The 25175-nt window shown below is 37.3% G+C and overlaps 2 long non-coding RNA genes across 5 annotated transcripts; both read right to left on the reverse strand.

Annotated features, from left to right (window-relative positions):
• Positions 1 to 1808: 1808 nt before the first annotated feature.
• On the reverse strand, positions 1809 to 7119 carry LOC127411543 (uncharacterized). The gene is made up of 3 exons (XR_007892300.1): positions 6027 to 7119; positions 4794 to 4928; positions 1809 to 4289 (listed from the first exon to the last, which is right to left on the reverse strand). It is a non-coding gene; the product is annotated as an uncharacterized LOC127411543 (long non-coding RNA).
• A 1189-nt stretch (positions 7120 to 8308) lies between these two features.
• LOC127411542 (uncharacterized) lies at positions 8309 to 23660 on the reverse strand. Of its 4 annotated transcripts, none has more exons than XR_007892298.1 (11): positions 23268 to 23660; positions 22994 to 23129; positions 22728 to 22883; positions 22451 to 22625; positions 21287 to 21721; positions 20958 to 21026; positions 20773 to 20868; positions 12514 to 12556; positions 10900 to 10964; positions 9011 to 9091; positions 8309 to 8355 (listed from the first exon to the last, which is right to left on the reverse strand). It is a non-coding gene; the product is annotated as an uncharacterized LOC127411542 (long non-coding RNA). The 4 variants fall into 4 exon arrangements; XR_007892297.1 differs by having other exon boundaries at positions 20958 to 21078; XR_007892299.1 differs by having other exon boundaries at positions 20958 to 21332.
• Positions 23661 to 25175: the final 1515 nt, after the last annotated feature.

The raw sequence follows: 25175 nt of genomic DNA on the forward strand, positions 1-25175 counted from the left end.
GGTTTTTAGCATACTGCTAATTTTACATCAGATGGCAATACTCAATTTTTTAGAGTGAATGCCTATGCAAAACTCCCCGCCACGATGCTAGGGTGTTTTTATGTTTTCTAAGGCCATGTCCACACCAGTTCATTTTCGTTTGTTTCATTATGGTTTTTAGCATGTTGCTATGTGTTCTGTGCATGGTTATTAGTGCGTTGCTAGGTGTTCTGTGTGGTTTTTAGCATGCTGCTAATTTTACATCAGATGGCAATATTACATTTTTTACAGTGCTTGCCCATTCAAAACTCACTGCTACAATGCTAGGGTGTTTTTATGTTTTCTAAGGCCATGTCCACACTAATCCATTCTCGTTTGTTTAGTTATGGTTTATAGCGCAATGCAATCTGTTCTTTATGGTTGTTAGCACGTTGCTAAGTATTATATGTGTTTAGCGCATTGCCATGTGTTCTGTGTGGTAGTTATTGGTTGCTGTGTGTTCTGTGTGGTTGTTAGCGTGTTGATAGGTGTTCTGTGTTGGTTTTTAGCCTGTTGCTACATGTTCTGTGTGGTTTTTAGCCCGTTGCTACGTGTTCTGTGTGGTTGTTAGCCCGTTGCTTGGTATTATATGTGTTTTATTGCATTGCTACATGTTCTGTGTGGTAGTTATTGGTTGCTGTGTGTTCTGTGTGGTTTTTAACACATTTCTAGGTGTTCTGTGTGGTTGTTAGCGCATTGCTAGGTGTTATATGTGGTTGTTAGCACGTTCGTAGGTGTTCTGTGTGGTTGTTAGCACGTTGATAGGTGTTCTGTGTGGTTGTTAGCGTGTTGCCAGGTGTTCTGTGTGGTTTTTAGCATACTGCTAATTTTACATCAGATGGCAATACTCAATTTTTTAAGAGTGATTGCCTATGCAAAACTCCCTGCCACGATGCTAGGGTGTTTTTATGTTTTCTAAGGCCACGTCCACACCAATCCATTTTTGTTTGTTTCGTAATGTTTTTTAGCATGTTGTTATGTGTTCTGTGCATGGTTATTAGTGCATTGCTAGGTGTTCTGTGTGGTTTTTAGCATGCTGCTAATTTTACATCAGATGGCAATATAAAAAATTTTAGAATGCTTGCTCATGCAAAACTCGCTGCTACAATGCTAGGGTGTTTTTATGTTTTCTAAGGCCATGTCCACACTAATCCATTCTTGTTTGTTTCGTTATGGTTTTTAAAGCGTTGCTATGTGTTCTGTGTGGTTTTTAGCATGTTGCTATGTGTTCTGTGCATGGTTGTTAGCGTGTTGCTAAGTGTTCTGTGTGTTTTTTTTTTGTTTTTTTTTACATATTTCTAGATGTTCTGTGTGATTTTAAGGTTGTGTCTTGGTATTTTGTGTTTTTTGTTTTTTTTTGTGCATTGCAAGTTGTTCTTTGTGGTTGTTAGCGTGTTGCTACAAGGTTTTTAGTGTGTTATTAGGGGTTTTCTACAAGATTCTTATTGTTGGTAGGTGTTCTGTGTGGTGGTTAGCACATTGCTATGTGATGTTTTTAAACACGTTTCTAGCTGTGTGGTTGTTTGCACATAATTAGGTGTTTTTTCACATTTTTAGCATGCTGCAGGGTGTTTTATCACTTCTCTGTGAGCCTTTCTAGCTGTTTTTAGAGCCTTTCTAGCTGTTTTGTGTGGTTATTAGCTCTGTTCTGGTGATTGCAGAATAAAGCAACTGTTCGGTTTATTTAGTTGGCTTAGTCACAACTCAAGAGTTGCATAAAAGTACATCTTTTACAGTGTTTGACATAAAACTGAGCTAAACGAAATACATTATACGTCTTAATATCCATTTTAATATAATTTAATGCAAATGTTTTCATTACAAATTGTACAGTATTACCAGAGTAACAATTTGAGTAAAAGGTAGTTGTGCAGAAGGTGTTTGTTTCCCCTGTTAAGAACAATGTGCATGTATTTTTAAATTGTAACATATTTAGATTTAAGTTTAACATTTTCTAAAAGATGACCCCCAACCTAGGGCATGAAGAAGGTGTCCCAGCTGAAACATCACCCGATTTTAGGGTTCCCCCACCTCTGAAATCCCAATTTAATCCCTGGTCAATTGGCAACCTAAAACAAAACTGCCTAAAAACCCTTGCTGGGGCAGTATTAGTGAAAACACTCAGAAATTCACCAAAAAGTCTACTGACATACACTATATTGCCAAAAGTATTCGCTCACCCATCCAAATAATTGAATTCAGGTGTTCCAATCACTTCCATGGCCACAGGTGTATCAAATGAAGCACCTAGGCATGCAGACTACTTCTACAAACATTTGTGAAAGAATGGGCTGCTCTCAGGAGCTCAGTGAATTCCAGCGTGGTACTGTGATAGGATACCACCTGTGCAACAAGTCCAGTCGTGAAATTTCCTCGCTACTAAATATTCCACAGTCAACTGTCAGTGGTATTATAACAAAGTGGAAGCAATTGGGAATGACAGCAACTCAGCCACGAAGTGGTAGGCCACGTAAAATGACAGAGCGGGGGTCAGCGGATGCTGAGGCACATAGTGCGCAGAGGTCGCCAACTTTCTGCAGAGTCAATCGCTACAGACCTCCAAAGTTCATGTGGCCTTCAGATTAGTTCAAGAACAGTGCGTAGAGAGCTTCATGGAATGGGTTTCCATGGCCGAGCAGCTGCATCCAAGCCATACATCACCAAGTGCAATGCAAAGCGTCGGATGCAGTGGTGTAAAGCACGCCGCCACTGGACTCTAGAGCAGTGGAGACGCGTTCTCTGGAGTGACGAATCATGCTTCTCCATCTGGCAATCTGATGGACGAGTCTGGGTTTGGCGGTTGCCAGGAGAACGGTACTTGTCTGACTGCATTGTGCCAACTGTGAAGTTTGGTGGAGGGGGGATTATGGTGTGGGGTTGTTTTTCAGGAGCTGGGCTTGGCCCCTTAGTTCCAGTGAAAGGAACTCTGAATGCTTCAGCATACCAAGAGATTTTGGACAATTCCATGCTCCCAACTTTGTGGGAACAGTTTGGGGATGGCCCCTTCCTGTTCCAACATGACTGCGCACCAGTGCACAAACAAGGTCCATAAAGACATGGATGAGCGAGTTTGGTGTGGAAGAACTTGACTGGCCTGCACAGAGTCCTGACCTCAACCCGATAGAGCACCTTTGGGATGAATTAGAGTGAAGACTGCGAGCCAGGCCTTCTCGTCCAACATCAGTGTCTGACCTCACAAATGCGCTTCTGGACGAATGGTCAAAAATTCCCATAAACACACTCCTAAACCTTGTGGAAAGCCTTCCCAGAAGAGTTGAAGCTGTTATAGCTGCAAAGGGTTGGCCGACGTCATATTAAACCCTATGGATTAAGAATGGGATGTCACTTAAGTTCATATGTGTCTAAAGGCAGATGAGCGAATACTTTTGGCAATATAGTGTATCTCTTTCACAAGACTACAGGGTGAGATTGCTGTAATATTCAAAGCAAAAATGGAATTTGAATCTTAGCAAACAGGAAGGACATCTGTCATTTCTAGTTTAGAAAGTGATACTCAAAACATACAGTATTTTATGGCAAAATGTAAAGAGCATGAATATCCCTTTGCTTGTTATGGCAGAAAATGACCCCTCTGCATTGGAAATAATTTATTTCTTTTTTTAAATGAAGCAGCCACAGCGGTTCCTCTCCACACTCCATTATAAACCAGAATCTCAGGTCAAGGCAATCAGACTGCTTTAACAAAGAGATCTGCTCTGTTTTAAGAACTAGACTCAGTGACTGTAATCAAAGCTATGCCTCAGGAAATTATAGCAAGATCCCTTTAACCATTGTAGTTAAGAGTAGAAGCGTCGAAAAACTGATACTGAGTAAAGATGGAAATGAAACAATATTGTCAAGTAAGAGCTGTTATCACTTTTGTAAAATTAAGTATGATCTGGTTTATTACAATGCAGAAGATCAACCTTTATTGTTTTTTTGTTTTTTTTAAAGCTGTTAATAAAAAACATTACTTCACATTTAAATGACACTTTTAGTAGCATTTTCATCAATATTACATTACAACAACTGGCATAATTGAAAGCTTTGCTCTTTGTTATTGCAGAGTAAAAGACTTCATTGGAAGCAAATGGTCTATTATTAGGTAATTAGCAAGCCATGACATTAGTACGCTGTTAGCTGGGCTGGTTCAACACTTATATAGTTAAATCAAGATGATGTTGGCTCATAACTTCGGATGAACTGGGATGGAGCCTTTCTGATGCGTTTCCTTCAGCCAGGAGATGAGGATTTTATTCAGCTCAACAGGCCTGAAGAGGAAATGGAAACAGAATGAACGAAATACCATGTGATATAACATGAAGGCTACAGCTGACAATAGATGAAAGTGCTTATTTTAGTGCATTTTTACTAATTGTAATTCAATAGTTGATTTCAGGAATGGACATTTGTACTAGTAACAATGTAATTATTGTTATCAAAACACACAAGTAAGGTTCACACATGTGGCGACTTTATCACTTGATGTCGCTAGTCCCTTTACTGTGAAGTCACTAGTGTGCGTTCCTACTGCTGTCGCTCTAACGTTATTGGTGGACTGCACATCTGGCAATATCTTTATAAAATCTTATTACAGATGAGACATATTGCAGGTACAGCTATGATTTCATTCTAATTTGACAACAATTCTGTTTTCTTGTTGCTAAAAATGAACATTCTGCCATGGAGATTGTTTTATATGAACTACAGCAGTACTCAAATCAATAACCAGATGAATGATCTGTCATTGTATCAAATCTATGAATCAAACTCACTTAGACTGCCAACAATTTCTAAATTGCTTTGTGATATTCTTTAAGCACAGTCAGCGGCAGGAGCTTCCGTAGACAACGTGCCAGGATGCAAACTGTCCACGTGTCTAGAAAACCAAGGCTGCGGCAGGATGCACCCTGAAAAAGACATATTTCTAAACCAAAATAATAATCAGACACTTCCAATATTGCACATCGTGTTAACATAGTAACCGAAAACCAGCTCCACATGAGAAAACACCTTGTTTTGACCCCTCTGCTTCAGAATGTCAGTGTTCATGTATTGATTACTGAAGTTCAGTGAAGGGTGGCGGGGTTGATGGAAGTGGAGGGGTCAAGAGACCTTAAAATATTTTACAGCTGCACAGGTCAAGCTATCAAACCCTCGGGCCAGCGCAGAGAGGACAGTTAAATCTGGTCAGAGCTGCTCTCTGAGTAAAAGCAGTAATTAGAACCACCACAGTAAATATAGTACCTTAACATGCCTGTCATTATGCTAATATTTGAAAATACAGAGATTCTGGTTAAAAGAAAATCAGCAATATTACTGTTGCTCATTCTTGGGGTTAAATTGAATGTGAGCTAAATGTTAGAAGCAGTTGCTGGCAAAGATGGGTGAGGCATCATATATCACAACATCTGTCAACTGGTCCAGACCATCGTTCACACTTTAATAGGTGTGTTAGGTCAATTTTCACCCTTCAACCTCTTCTGTAGGTAATTTGTAGTAAAGCGGTTACACAAAACTGTGCTAATTTTGCAATATGCTATTACAATGTTCTGTGGACTGTTGTTATCTACTGGAAAAATGTTAGCAATGTGTTAAATATTCAATAACATAGCATCCTCATTCCTCACATGTGTAATTTCCTCTACAATGTCCCTGGCATTGTGACATTATTTTCATGACCAATACAGTAGGCACATTTCCCCACAAATTTATCATTACTGCACTGAAAAATAAATAAATAAAGATTTTGTGGTTAAGTAAATATAGCAGAAAAGATTAAAGCTAGGGTGTGCAATCTTTTCCAGAATTATTATTTTTTTGTTATACTGGTTGAAAGTCTCTTCACATCCCGATAGCTATCAATAATTTAAGTCTAAATCTAAAGAAAAAATATATATATATCTTCTGTGGAAGGGACAGGACTAAAAATGATCAACTAATCATTGCATTCGGTCCGAATGTAATGATAGGATGTCCTTCCTGTCTGTCAATCTATATTTGCATACCGCCGTGCAACTTGTTCCTTGACGCTGTGCAGAGCGAGCCCGAGAATGGAAGGCGAACCGCAGCTACCTTATGTTCCTCCTGAACCACCAGTAAAAGGAAACAAAAAAGAAAGACCATGTTAGAAACTTCTACAATGAAAAAAACGTCTGGATCAAGAGTGTGCTGAAAGCAGAATTTACATTGGTGTTGCTTTTCCAGGCTGGTGGCAACTGCGGGACTCAAAGGGTCTGAAAAATGACGCCATGGTTGCTGTTTTTCTTTAGGACAGGTAATTACATGGTTTGATTTGTTTTTGATATATTTTGTTAATGTAATGAAGTATTTAGGAGGCATGGCTTTGGAGACACCTCTGATGCGAGGGCGGGCTCTATGCTTTCAAAGCTAGCTTGCTAACTGCTAGCCTCTCTGGATTACACACCCTAGCTTTAAGTGATTTCTACATTTGATAAGTTATAGCGTGAACTTTATCTTTTAAATTCTACATTTGTACTCAATTCAAATATGCAAAAATGAATGCTCTAGCTTATAAGTAAATATTATTTATGACTGTTTGTAATGTTTACAATGCATCATTATGTATCAACCGTAAAGTAGAAAACCATGTCAAATTTATTTGCTAATTTGAGTAAATTTCACAGGTGAAAAAAGTAAGTACATTTTACTAAACTGTTTGAAGCTGGTGTTCCTAGAATGCACCGGGCTTATTAAATAATGAGCTTGCATAGTTTCACTGTTGATTTTTATTAGTTTTAATTGTTGATTTTGTTAAGTTTGGTAACTTCTTATTTTGTGAAGTCTGAAGTTCATTTTCTACGCAGAATTACCTGTTGATGATACAAAAATAAATATCTGTTGATTGTTTTCCATTATCGTGCTTTGTGCACCAAGTGTTGAGGTCTGCATCTGCTTTATTCCTCTGCCACAATAATACAATTTATTTCAACTTTAATTTCAATCCGTATTATATATTTATAATAGGTCCTACATACAGTATTACATTTATAAATATTTGAATTATTATGAATCATATATATGAATTATCTTTATTTGGGGGACTTTCACAGCAAATATTGATGTATGTGATTAACTGCAATTAATTCTATCAATTAATCGATGTTTTGTGATTAATGTGATTAAAAGATGTAATTGACAGCCCTAGATTAGAGGTGTTCAAGGAAAGTTTCAACTGTGAAATGTTGTAATAAAACCTTCATTTAAATTAAGTTGAAGTACCATGTACATTAGATTTGTAAGTAAAAGTTACTGTATTAAATGAAATGTTTAAGTTAAATTTACTCAAATCTTAATAGTCGTTTTTTCAGTGTATAATGTATAATATATCTGGATGCTTTAGTTCTCATTCTCATTACTGTAATACAGTCCTTTTTGCTTTATTGTCTGTAGGCAAAATACAATTTATTTTTCTTTTGAATTTTGGGAAATTACAGTATGACTTAGACACTTTCTTGGCAGATTTGTGCTGTTGTATCAGGGTTGCGGAAAAAGAAAAAAATTATATATCTTGAGTTCTTGAGAAAAGGGGGCTGTAGTGAATTTTGGGTTTGTTTCTTTTAATCAGGGTAAGTTTTTCAGGAATGTTTTTTCTCTATACGGAGAAACAAATGTTAGGTTAGGTGCTTTAACCTTATAGCTGACCTCGCTCTGTCTTTGTCATTTTCCTGTTATTCATGTGATTGGCTGGCTGACCCTGTTTGAAACCTGATGGAAACCCTGGATCAGAGCTATCCTTCATTTAAAAACAAATGCCAATCATACTAGTTCTGATAGTAAACGCTCTCCTCCTTATGAAAAACTAAACAGCTATAAGTGATAAGGAATTATGCATTATTTATAATACAAAGTACACTTAAAAAAAAATAAAAATAAAATGGAAACGTGCTGAAATTTGCTTAATTGTCATGCAAATAATGTCACAATGCAATTACATTTAAAAACAAAATTTTTATTATGGGGTGAAATATAACCCAAATACGTTCTAGTTCAAGCCAAAGCTCTGAAAATCTATGAGCATCTAATCTAAAAGAACCTGGCATGATATTAACCTATTTTATTCTATCAGATATTAAGCCCCTTATATAACAACTGTGAGCTGAAATGCTAAAGGTCAGAGAGTCCGTCAATTAATGTTCCTGATACCTTTCTGACATTTAAGCAGCACCATAAGCAGCAGTAATTTTAGACTTGTTGCTATATGGATGTTTGATTATGTTTAATGTCAGTAAATCTGTAATGCAAGCTCATTAGTCTAGTAGCCAACTTTAACTCTCCATCTGACTCCTCAGCGTGGCCTCTCGTGAAGTTTGGAACCTTTAGAACACAAACATACAACATATCAGTCCAATACATGTCCAATGGTATTTTATGATATTACACATGCAGTCTTATGCCGTGTTCATGTCGTGTCGAAATTAACATAATAAGTTTCCAACTAGTTCAAACATGTTCTGACTTCTGCCACTTGATTGTTGTGTAGTAATTATGAACTAAAATGGAAGCAGCATCAACAGTTGAATGTTGTAAAAAACGTATTAATGTATTTGGCAGATGCTTTTATCTAAAGTGAATTACTTTGCATTCAAGGTATACATTTCTTATCAGTGCACGTGTTTCCTGGGAATTGATCCAGGAGAATATATCTAAACCTGTTGAGCCTGACAATGTGTATTTCTGTCATTTTATTATAGGCAGTGTTACCTGGCGTGCTTCCTTTTTTCTTCAAGATTTTGTGAAAGAATAAAAAGGTTAATTAATGTAGTGATCATTTTGCTCTCATCAACAAAAAACCTCTTTTGGAACCTTCTTTAGTTGTTATAGAAATGATTAATTTGTGCATCCGAGAATGTGAACAGCTCGCAGTAGAATCTCCAAGTTGTCATTCGTAATTCTGGTCCGTTAGACCTGATATAAACAGAGTAGTAAAATAAATGTCATAACTGAGAGAATAACAATGAAGCTATCTCACCAGGTTCTCCATGCCAGTGGCAAAAACAGACAGAAGTACAGGGTCCTTTCCTGCAGTCACCATTAAAGCTGGCATCACGATCTGTTATGGCAGAAGTATTGTCATTTATGTCATTCTGTATAAACTCATTCACTAACAGTGTTATCAAATCCAATTTGACTGCCTTGACATAGCTGCTGACTGAAAGACCAGTGTGCCAATTCCAGAAGCTAAAAATGAGCCTAACCATATGTCAGATACTGTATTTACCAACCAGTCAACAACAAGCGTTGAGGAATAACTAACTAGAAGTAGTGATGCAACTAACTTAGCTACAATTTTCATTAGCATGACAGCTGTTTTTAAAACAGTATGCAGAGCTATAATTGAGCTAAAGTCTTTATCTGTCTGTTCAAGCATACATGACACAATGCGTAATGTAATATTTGAAGAAAGCATCCCAGCTAAAGAAGTGTTAAATACATGCCGCATGCCGCCTCTGTCTTTCGAAGCATGCGAGCAACACATACTCCGAAAAGTAAAACAATGATGATGCCAATTGTGGTCTGATTAATGTGTTCACAGGCTGGACGAAGTCGAGCTACAACCGCATTATACGTCTGTTTGTCAACTTTGCAAAAATCGGACCAGTACAATTTCATTCGGACTAGAGCACTAACATAACATTTTGCTAAGACAAATGATTGTTTTAGTCTGAATTTTAGTCGTATTTCAACTCATCCGTCCTTTTCTTTAAAAAACCCCCGCAAAAATCGCTGTTTCAGTGAGGCACTTAAATTGGAAGTCAATGGGGACAATTTTTAGAGGGTTTAAAGGCAGAAATGTGAGGCTTATAATTTTATAAAAGCACTTTCATTGATTCTTCTATTAAAACTCGTGTGTTATTTGAGTTGTTTAAATCGTCGTCTTTGTTGTATTATAGGGCTTACGGCGTTACGTCATCATGGCAACCAAGTTGTAAAATTAGTTATAACAGAAAAGATTAGCAAGTGATTTTATCATGCCAAAATCATGTTAATACGCATATTGTTTACATCTTGTGGCTATATTTTTGAAACAGTGAGTATTTTAACGTGTACGGGTTGGTCCCATTCACTTCCATTGTAAGTGCCTCACTGTAACCCAGATTTGTGCTTTTTTTAAAGAAACGAGGCACGGGTGAAAATTTATTTCTGTGGTATTTAACATTATGCCACACATGCTGCTGACTGAGATGAGCATGTATTGAACCTGGAATACTCCTTTAAATGCTGATTTCACCACAGTTTTCTTCTCAGTTATATATAAATGATAAATTTATCAATTTGTCCAATGATGTGTAATGATGTGTGATGTGATGTGTGACGTGTCATTGCTTTTATTCCAGCTAAACACTGCTTTTATTAGAAATAACAATAGTTAATGTTACGTTATTCATTGAAAATTGTATTCCCACCACCTTCAGTCGCTTCAATGTTGTTAGCTACTTTGAAGTAGAAGCTTGTAGTGTAGCTAACTACTTTTTCAAAAGGTTTACTTCTAATTATGAGTAGCTTGACAAACTACAGTTTCAAAACAAAGACTAACAATGTCTTTCTTATCGCTATCCAGGCAATAAAATACCCCCATACCCCCAAAAGCAAAGAGTGCAATATGTGTGCATGACTGCTTGTGGTTGTCTGTATAAAGAGGTACGTTTATCAGTGAAACACTTCAACTCAGGTCACAGTCCGAGGAGCATATGTTGGGTCAAAGGGAACAGGCCATCTGCTCTGCAAAAGACTGCATGAGAGCACTAGATGCAGTGCGGATTTGCAGGAATGAGGGGCACTGAAGTATTTGTGACAGTGATGGTGTTAGAGATCTGGTTTCTTGGCAGAACTGGAGCATGGTGAGGACACTTGCCTTACCCCTTGGCCTGGAACACATCCAATGCCAGTTCCTCTCCCCATTTCGGTACCAGTTCAGAGGCCCCCTGGGACAAAACGATACCCCCAGTGAAAACATGTTGTCGATGCCAAGTGTATGAGCATGCATATATTATTAGTGCCTGAAGTTAAACATCACCTGAAGGTAAACAGCAACAGCAATTTTCTAATTCTTTCAGAGGAATTGAAATATGAAGCATAGCAATGCAACAAAAATAGCCACTTAAAACAACTAGATTTTGGTTGCCGGAAAAATTGGCAAGTGATATAGCCTTCAAATACAGCGTTCCTACAGTCATGGAAAGCCTAGACATATCAGGAATTTCAAAATGGTGATTTCCAGGCCTGGCAAAGTCATGGAAATTTATATTTTTAATGTACATTTTTCAAGTTTTCCTCTGCTCTAAAATTTGTCATCAGCGAAATATTGCTTTTGTGTAGAGTTAAAAGGGATAGTTCACCCAAAAATGAAAATTCTCTCATCATTTACTCACCCTCATGCCATCCCAAATGTGTGTAACTTTATTTCTTCTGCGGAACACAAATTATGATTATTAGAAGAATATTTCACCTCTGTAGGTCCATACAAAGCAAGTGCCAAATAGGTGCCAAAAATGTTACGCTCCAAAAAGCACAAAAAGGCATCATAAAAGTTATCTATATGACTCCAGTGTTTTAATCCATGTCTTCAGAAATGATATGATAGGTGTGGGTGAGAAACAGATCAATATTTAAGTCATTTTTTGCAAGAAATTCCTCTTCCTGCCCAGTAGGGAGCGATATGCATGAAGAAGTGGAGATTGAGTGAGCAGGAAGGAGAATTTATAGTAAAAGGACTTAAATATTGATCTGTTTCTCACCCAAACCTATCATATCACTTCTGAAGACATGGATTAAAACACTGGAGTCTTATGGATAACTTTTATGCTGATTTATGAGATTTTTGGAGCTTCAAACATTTAGCACCCATTCACTTGCATTGTATTGACCAAAAGAGCTGATGAATTCTTCTACAAATCATCATTTGAGTTCAGCAGATGAAAGAAAGTCATACATATCTGGGATGACATAAAGGTGAGTAGATGATGAGAGAATTTTCATTTTTGGGTGAACTATCCCTTTAAGGGGGTCTTAAGGGTTACTTTTTAAAAAAGTTGCCGTTCTGTTTGATTTTTAAAAATCTGTATCCAGTAGCCTAATCACAGATGCCTGGAAAGGTCCTGGAAGTGTCATGGAATTTCATTAGTCAAAACAGGTGGGAATCCTGCAAATTGGTAAAGTTCCTGGATTGTTCCTAATCCTAACAACAATTTACACTGCGTCTTAACCAAGTTCCAAGTTTCCAGCTTCAAGTAATTTGTCTGTCCACATCACCACGGTAAGGCCAATATCCACTCATGCAGTCCTCTGGCTCTGTGCACAAATTTACTTTGTACCATTTTCATTGTGTCTGACACAAATAAAAATGCACAGAATTTTTCAACAGCAATTATTTGAATGGCCTAAACTAATAATGCTGCTAATTGTTCTTCATTGTTAAAAAAATAATAGAAATTCAAAAATGTATATTCATTGCTGTTCATTGTAGTCTCTTACCTCTCTCACAGACCCCAGCGGTGCTAAATTTAGAACTTGCATCCTGTGATAAAAGGAGATATTTAAAGAGATCATGACATGCCTTTTTTATTATTTGTAATATCTTTAATGAGGTTCACTTTTAATATTAGTTATGTTTTTTGCACACACAAAAAACAACACTCATATATTTGTAAAACATGATAATTTTTCACGCTTATTCTGACCCTCTGTTATAAACACTCAGTTTTGGTGCTGCTTCTCCTTTAAGACTTGACAGTAAACACCCACTGTTCTGATTGGCTCTCTGCTCTTGACTGACCTGCTCTCTCACTGCTCACCGCAATTGGGCGGGGCTACAGAAGGGATAAGGTAATGTAGGCATTGATGTGTTGTTGTGGAGGTGATCAGATGCAAATGTCTACCACAGTGTGACATCACAATGTGGAGGAAGAAGAGAACGAGTAATCCGATATACTGTGCAGCCCTACCATATATTTAGTTTATTCATAACTTTCAGTATAAATGTAAGGTGTTATTATGGGCATGACAAGTTAGTAGGTTTGGTCTTGGCAGACTAGAACATACACAGACATGCTGTGTTGAGCATGTAAGACAAGAGGTGGTGCTGAGGAGGAGGAGGGTTTCAGAGAGAAAATCTTGTAGTGTGCTGCAGTAAAACTGGCTTACAAACAACTGAGGCAATTTAAACGTTATACAAACACTAGCTGATTGACATAACAGAGTACTTGTCAAAGGACTCATGAGAGTTTCATGACTGAATTTAGGATTATTTATTCTGTGTAACGTTAAGTAATTTCTAATACTTGCTGCTGTCACTCAAAATAAAAATCACACCTTTTTCCTTACAATAAAACCTCTACTATAGTGGAAAAAATAAAGTGGACCTTTGTATGATAAATGGCATTCGTACATGTGAAAAGACACGCAAATTGCATCTTCGACGATGTGCATCCCCTCCACCTCCGCCATGATTTCCCCTTGTTTATTCTCAGCACTAGGGGTTTATGTGTCTAGAGATGTCCACCTGCCCTGCCCCAGCAGCCCACGCAGTCATTAGGATGCAGCGTATGGCTACCTGAGCTTGAGTAATAACATTTGTGATTCATGACTCGAGGATCACAGTCCCGGATGGCAGACCCTTAAGTGGCCCTCATTATGATGCCAGGTCATTCAGCACCAAATGTACAACTCGACTCTTTGATCTCCATCAGTGTGGCTTTTTGATGGCAATGATAATCCATGTACATATCTAACAGATATTAATGCCTCTTTGTGAGAAAGGGGAATTCTAGTTGTGAGAAAAGCTCTAGCATCATTTTGCCACTTGACTTGATATATTGTTATCTAATAATGCAAAGACATTCATGCATTTTTAAGTGTGACTTAAGCGTACAACTGTAACTACTTTTCTCTGCTATAAGATTTGGTGCATAGGAAGGTCACTGTGGTTGGTTCAGTTTAAAATATTTTCTAAATCTTCTTGAAGTGTGAAACTGGACCCTTCAAGAATCCCAAAGGAAGGTCTTAAATTTTGATAAATATATTCCCAGATTGGATTTCTTTGGTCAATCACCATGATAGACCAACTTGACAAGCTATGGTTTGCTAGAACAGCCATATCCCAGCCTGGACTGGTTAGCGCCATTTGGAAAAACAGAAATGTATGCTGATCTAGGCACAAACAATATACAAACTACAATACAAAGCTAATGTATGTCAGTGTGACGAGGAGGAGGGCGGGGCCGGGACCTGACTACACACACCCGGCCCCCAATCGGGGCTAATCAGCCGAGGAGAGGGATAAATGCAGCCAGATGCAGCAGTTCGGGAGAGGGAGAGCCACACGCAGCTGCCATGAGTGTGTGTTTGTGTCTTTTTGTTTACATGAAATATTACTTTGACGCTTCGTATGGTTCCCGCCTCCTCCTTCCCGGGTTTCGGCACCAATGTAACATGGTTAAAATGGGCAAGGAGGAGGCGGGAACCGGCTGAACAGTTCACTTATAAATGGTTTGTCATCAATTATTCCTTACTTATGTACTTTCCAAATTTCTGGAAGAGACAGAGTAGCATCAGTATATCTATTTGTCAAATGCAATTAAAATTTTGCACACAAAAAAAAAGAAGCAATAGACCGATATATCGGCCAAACAAGTTAATTAATATTTGGCCATTTTGAGATAATTAGCATATACACATTTTTACAGAATTTTGCATAAATATTGTGTTTTAGAGTCGTTCTGGTGCAGCTTCACAAAACCACCAAGGTGCGTCGTGCGTGATTTTCATTAGTAAATATTGTGTAAATTAAGTGTTCATTCAAATCCAGCAATTTTGTGTGCATCTTAATTGCTATCATTAAATCGTATAATATACAGTATGTCAGATTTATATCAGCCACCTTGTTACCATCGATATCGGCATTAAAAAAACATATCCGTCGAGCAATTACTGTATGCATTTTAATACCTGATGCAACCACATCCATGTTACAGGATCATAGATCTTCTTATGTACTTTCAGAAGTCATAAACCATTATATTTTGAAAGTCTTTGACAGTCACACAGAGACTAATGGGACCAAAAACACTTTGATCAATGTACTTTATGAAACCTACAGAGAACAATGTGTCATTTACAAGAAAAATTTTGAAACAGTCAAATCTCATAACTTTGAGTTAAATGATGTTTGTCTAGTCGGGTTAAGAACAGACCAACATATTTTTTTTTTTTTAGAAATGACAAAAGAGGGAACTACAGCTTCAGGGTTCCCACTCTTTTTAAGGCACAATTTTCCAGGACATTTCCAGGACAATTTACGCAGCCAACAATTGTAATATTTAAGCAAAAACACATGCGTCCATTTACATTTTGGCGTTTCTGTTTGTTTTTGACGGTAGTTTCTCACCTCCAGATAAGCAGTTTGCTCCATGGCCCAGTGTGATTATTAATTCCCATAAAGCTGTGATTCAATTTAATGAATACATAGTCTGTATGTGCTGCACACTTCAGAGTGCTCTCTGTCTCTGTCATCTCAAAAACAACAATGCGCATGATGATCATGATGAGGTATTTTTAGTGTATGAGCAGCCGATTCTACACATTCATATTGAAGCACACATCACTTGCAGATTTTATTTTATTCAATTAAATCAGAGACTTTTTTTATTTTGTATTATTATCACAGTAGGACATATCACAATTTAAATTTGATTAATTGTACATACATTTTCGTCCACATATGTCATATTCCACGACATTCTGCATTTTACTGACATTTTTACGACTAGATTCTGTGTTTTATTCCGTGTTATAAACTGGCTCCTATCGCTGAATTATTGAAAATGAATTAACATCTCGAGGTATTAAGGCTGAATCACCATGCTACCAACCCAGTGTGAATTAAATTTTATTTTTTTTAAATCAGTGGTCCAACTGTCCTCGTTGGCTAAAGTTTATAACTCACAGGGATGAAGACTCATGAGGGCCAAAAAAGGTGAGACAATCACTGATCCACGAACACAATTTCCGGGGTTATTTTTTTTTTTTAAAGAATAAGCTAAAAGCACCAACTTAAGCTATTTTAATGACTCAAGTATGGCAAATTATCTGCACAATTGAGCAGAATTAGCTGCAGAAATAAAGGGCATTTTGGTGTGGCTTGCTTCTGTTTCACAAATTTGTTCAGTTTCATTAATTGATTAATTTAGTGACCACTTCTGGAGATGCCACTAAGTGGTGACAAATGAGCGTCTTATGTGCTATGAGCGAGTCATTGAATCATTTTAAATGATGCCAAGAGACTTTATAATATTTAAGCATTATAAGAACAAAGCAGGTGTACTGTATCATTGCAGTACATCATATGCATATGTATAGGAAACCTGGCTGGAGTCACTCAGCATGCCCTGGATTTGAACTAGCGACTCCAGGGGTAGTAGTCAGTGTCTTTACCCGCTGAGCTACCCAGGCCCCTTGATAGCTATTTTCTAATGGATAAAACATATAGAGTCCTGAGATCCTGACCATCAGTCTTGATGATGGTGTTATTTCTAAGGTTAAATACATTTACAAAACTTGTGCAATTTCAATAGAGAATATGATTAAACTTAAGCATCCAATCCCATACCTCATGAGTCTTTTTGACCAATTTATTAAAAAAGATTTTATGAACGTGTTAAAGCAAGATAAGACACACCATCTTATCCAGAAACATCACCAGATCGTAAAATACCAAAAGAGAGCCAAAATAATCTGTTATTTGTGTAACGTTACAGAACGGTGAACAAATAATGATGATTTGCATAGGTACGTTTTTCTTACCAGCATAATCTGTTCCTGAGAGTATTCGTCAATGTTTACACAGACGGATAAATGAAACAGAGTTATTCTGTATTCTTTCATATTGTAACTATACTGTAATTATGAAATGGATAGTCATATGGGAGAGAAAATGTTAACTCAATCTCATCATGCACGAGCATTGATTCTCATTTTTATTCTCTGCATGGAGCCACAGTTATCACAGTGGAAAGAGCGAGCTAGAATCCTTTTGGGCATTTATTTCAGTTACCTGAAATTTCATGCTGCTTTTCAACTGAATGCATGACATTTGTGCGAGTCTCGCAGGCACACATTGAAAACAAACTCTTGGCAGCAGTTTTTAGAATCTCACACTTGTGTTTTTACTAGAATAGAGTTCTTTACAGATAGAGTGTTTTTAGGGATTTAATGCGATCACAGCAAAGGTAGGCCTCCAAGTGCATTCTTCATTCAAACTTACCCACATTGACGTCAAAAGATGCTAAAAACAAGCCGTTCTTGCGGTGTAAAAATGCATGATGATGGAAAAACATCTTTGGTTGAAATAACCTATTACAGATAACTGTTCATGTTTACATGGCAATGTAATCTCCTGTCTAATTTCCTGTCTGAATTGCTTATTTACTGTACCCTGTATATCCTCGATCACAGGATGCCAAGAATATGAATAAAAAATAAATAAATTAAAGGCATGCATATTAGCTTGACGACTTTCTGGAAAAGACCAAGCATTTTGTTGGCTATTTACAAGGAGCCAATTTCAAGCACAGTGTAGAGTGTTTGCATTTAAATGATCTGTCTACTTTATACTTTAGATTGTAGGCTTTTCACACAATGTTTGGTCTTGGTTTACGTTTATTATTTACTTGATATTTAAAAATGTCTTTTTTAACCCCCGGTTAAGCAACAATTCAAATGTCATTTTTAAATGGCTTTAGTGCTGTTTTATACACTGGTTTATGAAGCTTTTTGCTGTGATAACACCTAATTGCGGTGCCAAAATGTAACAATCATACGGTTAGGTATTGATTTCACGATATGATCAGATTCCAACAAGCTCTTGATTCGATTCTGATTATTTTGGGTGTATTTCTGTTTTAATGGCCTTCTTGCTTACATATGAAAGAAATCTAATGCTGTAAAATATATAGGAAATATTAATTACAAATTTAATAACAGAGCCCACTCTATGCAGTTCAATTGCTATTTCTTTAACAGATATAGCAATCAACACAACCAAAACTGAAGTCAACTTTATAGTAAAAAGATAGATCTTGCTATTTTAATAATCAATATCAGGATTGTTCAAATGAAGATCATGATTAATTGGAAAATCAATATTTTTACCCAGTCCTTACCAACCACAAACTTGCTTGCCTCATTAAATAGGCTATCCATACACTGTGTTTCGTCACAAGATCTGAGAGAAACAGTATTTACTAAATTTTCTTTTTGACAAAAGACAACTAGAGCAGATTTATGTGATGACATTTCCATAAATGGATAAGCAGTTATTAGAATTGTTTACATGCAGGGGCCTTGTTAGCTCAGTGGTAAAATACACCGGCTACCACCCCTGGAGTTTGCTAGTTCACTAGTTCCAACCCCAGGGTGTGCTGAGTGACTCCAGCCAGGTCTCCTAAGTAACCAAATTGGCCTGGTTGCTAGGGAGGGTAGAGTCACATGGGGTAAACTCCTCATGATCGCTATAATGTGGTTCATTCTTGGTGGGGTGCGTGGTGAGTTGAGCATGGCGTGAAGCCTCCACATGCACTATGTCTCCGTGGCAACACACTCAACAAGCCACGTGCACAGATGCGCGGATTGATGGTCTCAGACACAGAGGCAACTGGGATTCGTCCTCCACCACCCAGACTGAGGTGAATCACTACGTGACCACAAGGACTCAAAAAGCACATTGGGAATTGGGCATTCCAAAAAAAAAAATAATAATTGATTACATGCAACCCCAATAAATACTTAATAAAATGAACTGATCACAGATTATGTTGAACCAACGACTAGAGTGATGTTTAAAAAACTAAAGGTTTTACTTTATTAAATTATTAATTAAATTATTTACCAATTGGTCATTGGTCTATGACACTAGTTTGCATAGATGTGTTTTTAAATGAGATTTCAAATGTTTCCAACTTGAAGATTTTAGACAGATTGTTAGGAAACGTGATGCTATGCGATTGGAAGCAGACAAGTGGCATTCTCCGCTACACTTTGCTATAATTATCCTTTCAAGTCAACAATACTCAGTGAGAACTGATTTAGTTTTGATTGTTAAACTGCGCGGGGAGTGTAGGATGTCGAAGAATTTGAAATTGTCAGCCTGTGGGGACAATAAAATGTACAGTCTTATATGCATATACATTTATGGTCACACATGTCTGACGCCTCTCAAGATCAAGATGGCGGGGGTCCGGTTGGGAATGACAGTGCACCTGTGGGTCAAGATATTGTGAACATTTATGCAGTGCTAAAGAAAATCTCAGCCGACATGGAGGGCCTCGTGGAAATACGTTGAGTGTCCACAGCTATGGAGGCGAAACTTTTCGCCCTGATCACAAGAATGGACGAGGCTGAAAAGTGAATCGCGTCTCTGGAAGCAGCCGGAAAAGAGCTGCATACTAACCCGCCAGCCACCAAAATTGAAATTGATCAGGTGTAGGAATAATTACAGGATATGGAAAATCGAAGCAAACATAATAATGTTAATTTCATTGGAATACCTGGGGGGAAGGAAGGACAAGATATGGTCAAGTTCCTGGAAGGCTTATTCCGAATTTGTTCGACACAGTGGGCCGTCATCTGGAAATAGAGCGTGCGCACAGAGCTCTCTATCTACTTTTTTTTAAGGATTTTTTTTTCTTTTCTTTTTGGCTTATTGTTGAGTTTATTTGTTCATTTTGTGGGTTTGATATTGTTATTTACTGGGGCCTATTTAATTGAAAACTTTCATGTGCAGTTGAATTGTATGGTGTATGTTAAAAAAAAACACTGGACTGAAGTAATCTTGTAGCAATAGTGCCACGGAAAATCTCGTGAACGTGCATGGACCGTCAGATTTCCAGGTGATGGACACCAGTTGGGACTGTTATGTGCAAGGTTGAAGTACTTTTTATTTTCTGTTCCGTGGGTTATTTTTTATTTATGGTTTTTTCTCCCCTTTTCTCCCCAATTTGGAATGCCCAATTCCCAATGCGCTCTAAGTCCTCTTGGTGGCGTAATGACTCGCCTCAATCCGGGTGGCGAAGGACGAATCTCAGTTGCCTCCATGTCTGAGACTGTCAATCCGAACATATTATCACATGGCTTGTTGAGCACGTTACCGCGGAGACGTAGCGCGTGTGGAGGCCCACCCTATTCTCCGCGGCATCCACGCACAACTCACCACGCACCCCACTGAGAGCGAGAACCACATTATAGTGACCACGAGGAGGTTACCCCATGTGACTCTACCCTCCCTAGCAACCGGGCCAAATTGGTTGCTTAGGAGACCTGGCTGGAGTCACTCAGCACGCCCTGGGATTCGAACTTGCGAACTCCAGGGGTGGTAGCCAGCGTCTTTACTCGCTAAACCTGCTGTTTTAAGAGGGGTGTGTAGACTTTTTATATCCACTGTAATTTCAACACAAATCAATATTTTATGTCCATTTATTCATTTATTTGATTAGTAACCTCAAGTCTCTTATTTGGAGTCCAAGTCAAGTCTCAAGTCAATTGTTTATGAGGGAAAGTTGGGTCTCAAGTCCACTTATTTTAAACTTACGATAAGTGCTCTTGAGTGAGAGTTTCAGACTTGAGTTTCCATCTTTGAATGCACATCATCAGATATTCAAGTTTTTGTTTAAAGGCTTGTAATCCTGAACTGTTTTTGCATCAGTTGAGAAGATCAGTAGATGTTCACTTGAGGTTCCTCACCTGATACCTCCAGGAGAACCAACTCTCTGGGAACCCATGGCAAAGAAGAACAGGTGGCCCATCTCCCATGTCCACGTAGTGGATCTTCACCCCAGGCTGAAAAACATAAGAATACTCTCTCTTTCTTACCACGGTTTCTATCAACAGCACCACTGATACAAGATACTGTAAGTATTGTAAATTACCTTAATATTTGCATATCCATGAATGACATTTTCAGGATCACAAAACATTGGTTGAACATCTTTGGTGAACTGTTAAGATGAGCAGTTTTCCGTTTCAGTATATACGCCAACCCAACGACAACTTTAGACAGAGAACTTGTCATTGTCATCATTTTTGTTTTTACACAAGTTTCCAAGAGGCTGCTACACAGCAAACTGTTCTAAAATGGCATGGACTGGGATTCATGCATTAGAATTCATTTGTTTAGAATAAACTATTCCTGTAAGCTTTTGGATTTCCTTAAGAGCTTCAGTAATGTCATTGATCTGAACAGCTGTTATTCCCAAACCTTCAGCTGCCTCGATGCTCTCTTCACCAACGTCCAGCCAGATCACCTTAAAACATAAATGATTTATAAGACAGAACAATATTCATCCAGCACAGTGGCTCTTAATTGGTGGGCTATGACCCACAAAATGGGTCTCAGGTCTGTTCTGAAAAAACAAAACAAAAACAATGCTAAATGCAAATAAGAAAATGCAATTAGCCATATAATCGTGCATGGTTAATATACTTAAATAAATAGTCTTAGGAATTTTTAAATAGGAGGGAGGAAACAATGCTCTTTTTTGTTGTTGTTATTGTTGTTGACGTCAAAGCCTGTGCGTCAAACAGTACTTTGGTTGCAATGCATCAGTCACTTGGTAGAATCTAGCCAAATTAGCAGATGCCAGCATGGACAGGTTGTGTGACATGTCTTCATCCTCAAAAACCATGACCAAATCTACACAAGGTACAAGAAATTATGACCCAAACTAAATTAAATACGGTTTCACTTGCAACAAGGATAAACATGGTTTTTGCCAACCACAATGAGTCTTGGGCGGTGAATTACTGGCTTAATAAACATTATTATAAAATAATAATAATAATAATAATACATTACAATGTTTGATTTTTGTATGATAAACATTTGCAACTGGGTCACCACCAACTTTAGAAATAAAGTTTTACCTTTATGAGGATATATTTTTTCTGACCATATAAAAACCACATTGTGTGTCATCCTTTCATTGAAAAATACTTTAATAAATAATAATCAATTCATTAAAATCCATATAGTTATTAGGTTGTTACCAGGGTCAGAAATTAAGGGGGATTCGGGGCAAAAATACCACCAAAAATGCCCCTGAAATTCAAAATGTGGGGAGAATTTTTTTTTTCATTGATATTTTTGACATTTGGATTTTAAAAATTGATTTCATAAAGGTAAAAATCTTCCTGGAAATGAAATCCAGGGGGCAAAATCGCCCCTTAATGTAATAACGTATAAAATTAAATCAACTCATATTATGTATGATAATTATTTGAACTAAACCAAAAACAAAATCTATGAGATGATACCACCATAACAGAAAAATGAGTTGCACATTTTGAATATTGGGGGCATTTTTGCCTCGAGCCCCCATTTACATAAAGTATAACAAGAATTATATGTCTGATCTCAACCTACTTCTTGAGGTTGTTTCTCGAGAGCATTGTTGAAGATTTCATGCTCAGGTATTCTGACACCAACATGACAAGAATGAACAACCAGGTCAAAACGGCTCTCCAGAACAGCGACAATCCTAGCGATATGGTCTCAGTGTCATCCACCCAGATATCAATCAAGACGAAGGTGGCAATGCCTTAAGAGAGAGAATAAGAATTATTAAGTAGACATTAAAAGATACATCAGTAGAAATACAGTCTCAAGTTGCAGTGAGTTGAATGATGCAAAAGCAACATACCATGGCGGCGAAGCACAGCTGCAGCATCAAGAACTGGCTTGTTGAATTCCACCTGCCTAATTTAATCTAAAAGTTTCTCAACCGAGAACTGGGCAGGTAAAGACAAACCCTGATCGGCTGCCACCTTCTGACATTCAGCTTCAAACTCTGGAAAATCTGCAACAGGAAAACACATGCCAGTGTGTGAGTTCATTTTATTTGTGTTTTTAATGCAGGCAGTCAAGTCACATAAGTGAATATAATTTGTGCTGTAATAAAACACTTACCTAATTAATAACCCGTGGACAATATGCATGAATGAATGGATGAATGAATGAATGAGTCAGAGTAATCTTCCCTGTCTCTGCATGATACAGAGCATTCTCACTGCCAGGTGTTGTAATGACATTTTTTATGAAACCCCTTGAACAAAACACATAGTCTTCTATTAAATCAGTTATGCCGTTAACATGAATTGTAACAGATACTCTAATCAAATAAGATGTTTTTTTTAAAAAATGCAAATACATTAAATATAAAAGTTAACTAAAAGTCACATACCTTGAAATACATAGGGTTTCCTCAAATTTCTGAAAAGTCTTGGCAAGGTGAGGGGTCACATCACCACCCCATAAACTCAACAACACTGCCTTCTTCATTGGAAAACACTTCTTTTCACTTTTTACTTTATTTTATCTCTTAGATTTTTTTTTTTTTTTTTTTTTTTACTTACTGAAAGTCAGACAGTCAAAGAAGAAACACAGAGCAGTAAAAATATTATTTACAACATTTGCACTTGTTTTGCACTATCATTCAGCTCACAAGTTCATTGCGTAATGCTGCACATGCAAAAAAAATGCTGTTCCTTAAATTTCTGATGTCTCGGATCTAGAAGATCGATGTACAGTACTCACTACAGTTGTCAACTTCTACAACTTATGCTTTTAGACGGGGCTGACACTACCCGTTTTTAAACACAGGAAAAGCCTCTCTCTGGGCGAAAATTCGTAGAAGCGTAAAGTAGTAATCTACTATGGCGAAGGCACGGCTAATGAATATTCATAACGTAACGTGACGTTTTCCCAGGAGGCACACGTGATTGGCTGATGGGCAAATAATGTGAAGTGGGCGTCATGGTCAGTTGGCGGATAAACAAATCCCGCTCTGATGATGGCTTAGGACATGAATATTAATTAGATTGCGTCCGAGACGCACCATGAAGGTTACCAGGCAACGTCACAGGACATATTTATTATTCATGAACTAAGCCTTCGCCATAGTAGGACTCGAAAGGAGCGCGCGTGAATTGTAAACATTGGTCTATCGTTTGAAATTAGGCTACTGACAAGATTATTTTAATGAAAACAAAATTCGCTATCCGCCGTGCAGTTAAATGTTGTAAAAAAACAAAAAACAAACAAACAAACAAAAAAAAACAATACATTTATATTAATTATTAGCTTAAATGTAGCCTTCCGATTTAATTTGTATTATTCCACGGAAATACAGAAATAATTCTTAACATTTCACAAAAGTAAAAGGCTTAGTGCTCGTGCTTTATTATTATTATTATTATTATTATATATATATATATATATATATATATATATATATATATATATATATATATATATATATATATATATATATATATATATTTTGGCATAATAAAAATAAAATGTGTGAATATGTTTTTCTTTCTCATAAAAAATAGGCGTATTATTTATAATAAAACTGATCCGAATGGTGAGTTTGCTTTCTACAAAGTGCCTAGACTTTTTCCAAACGTCATTCGTCAGGCAGGGAACGGTGCTTTGATCTGATTGGCTATTTCTAGACACCATACAATTGTATTATTTATTTCTGAGTAATACGTTTGGTCCTCTGAAATGTTCTGAAGGTGCAATTCAACTCAATTGTCACTCCACCCACTAAAGCTCCATGGAGACGCTCCAGAACATCATTGGCTGAATGCGTCTCCATCACTCCATCAGTGAAGCTCACAGCCTGATTCCAGCGCCAGAAACCCATCAGAGGGACAACATGACCATAATATGACAACAACCATGACAAAATATCACAAACATTTCTAGCGCGCTTCGACTTCTGCATCTGGATATGGGGCGAAATCATCCATTAATATTGTTTTTGAAGACTCTGTTGCTGTTCTTTCTTATTGTGGGAAACGTTAAACCTGGTAAGGGCACACATTTTTTTTTTTTTTTTTTTTTTTCCTAAGTGCAATTAGAGTTGATTTTTAATGCATTTATTGTTTTGGAACTAAAGAAAATCTAATATTCAATGCTGAGGTTAATTATAATGATGAATGATGTAGCCTTCATTACAATATGTATTTTTTTAATACACTGCAATGAAAAATCCAATCAAAAGTTTTAGATGTAAAATAATCAATACTAATATCCGTATTTGATGCATAATTTCATTCATATTGAAAGTCATACTTGCTAT

Source organism: Myxocyprinus asiaticus, chromosome 20 (assembly GCF_019703515.2).
Source record: "Myxocyprinus asiaticus isolate MX2 ecotype Aquarium Trade chromosome 20, UBuf_Myxa_2, whole genome shotgun sequence".
NCBI lineage: Eukaryota > Metazoa > Chordata > Actinopteri > Cypriniformes > Catostomidae > Myxocyprinus > Myxocyprinus asiaticus.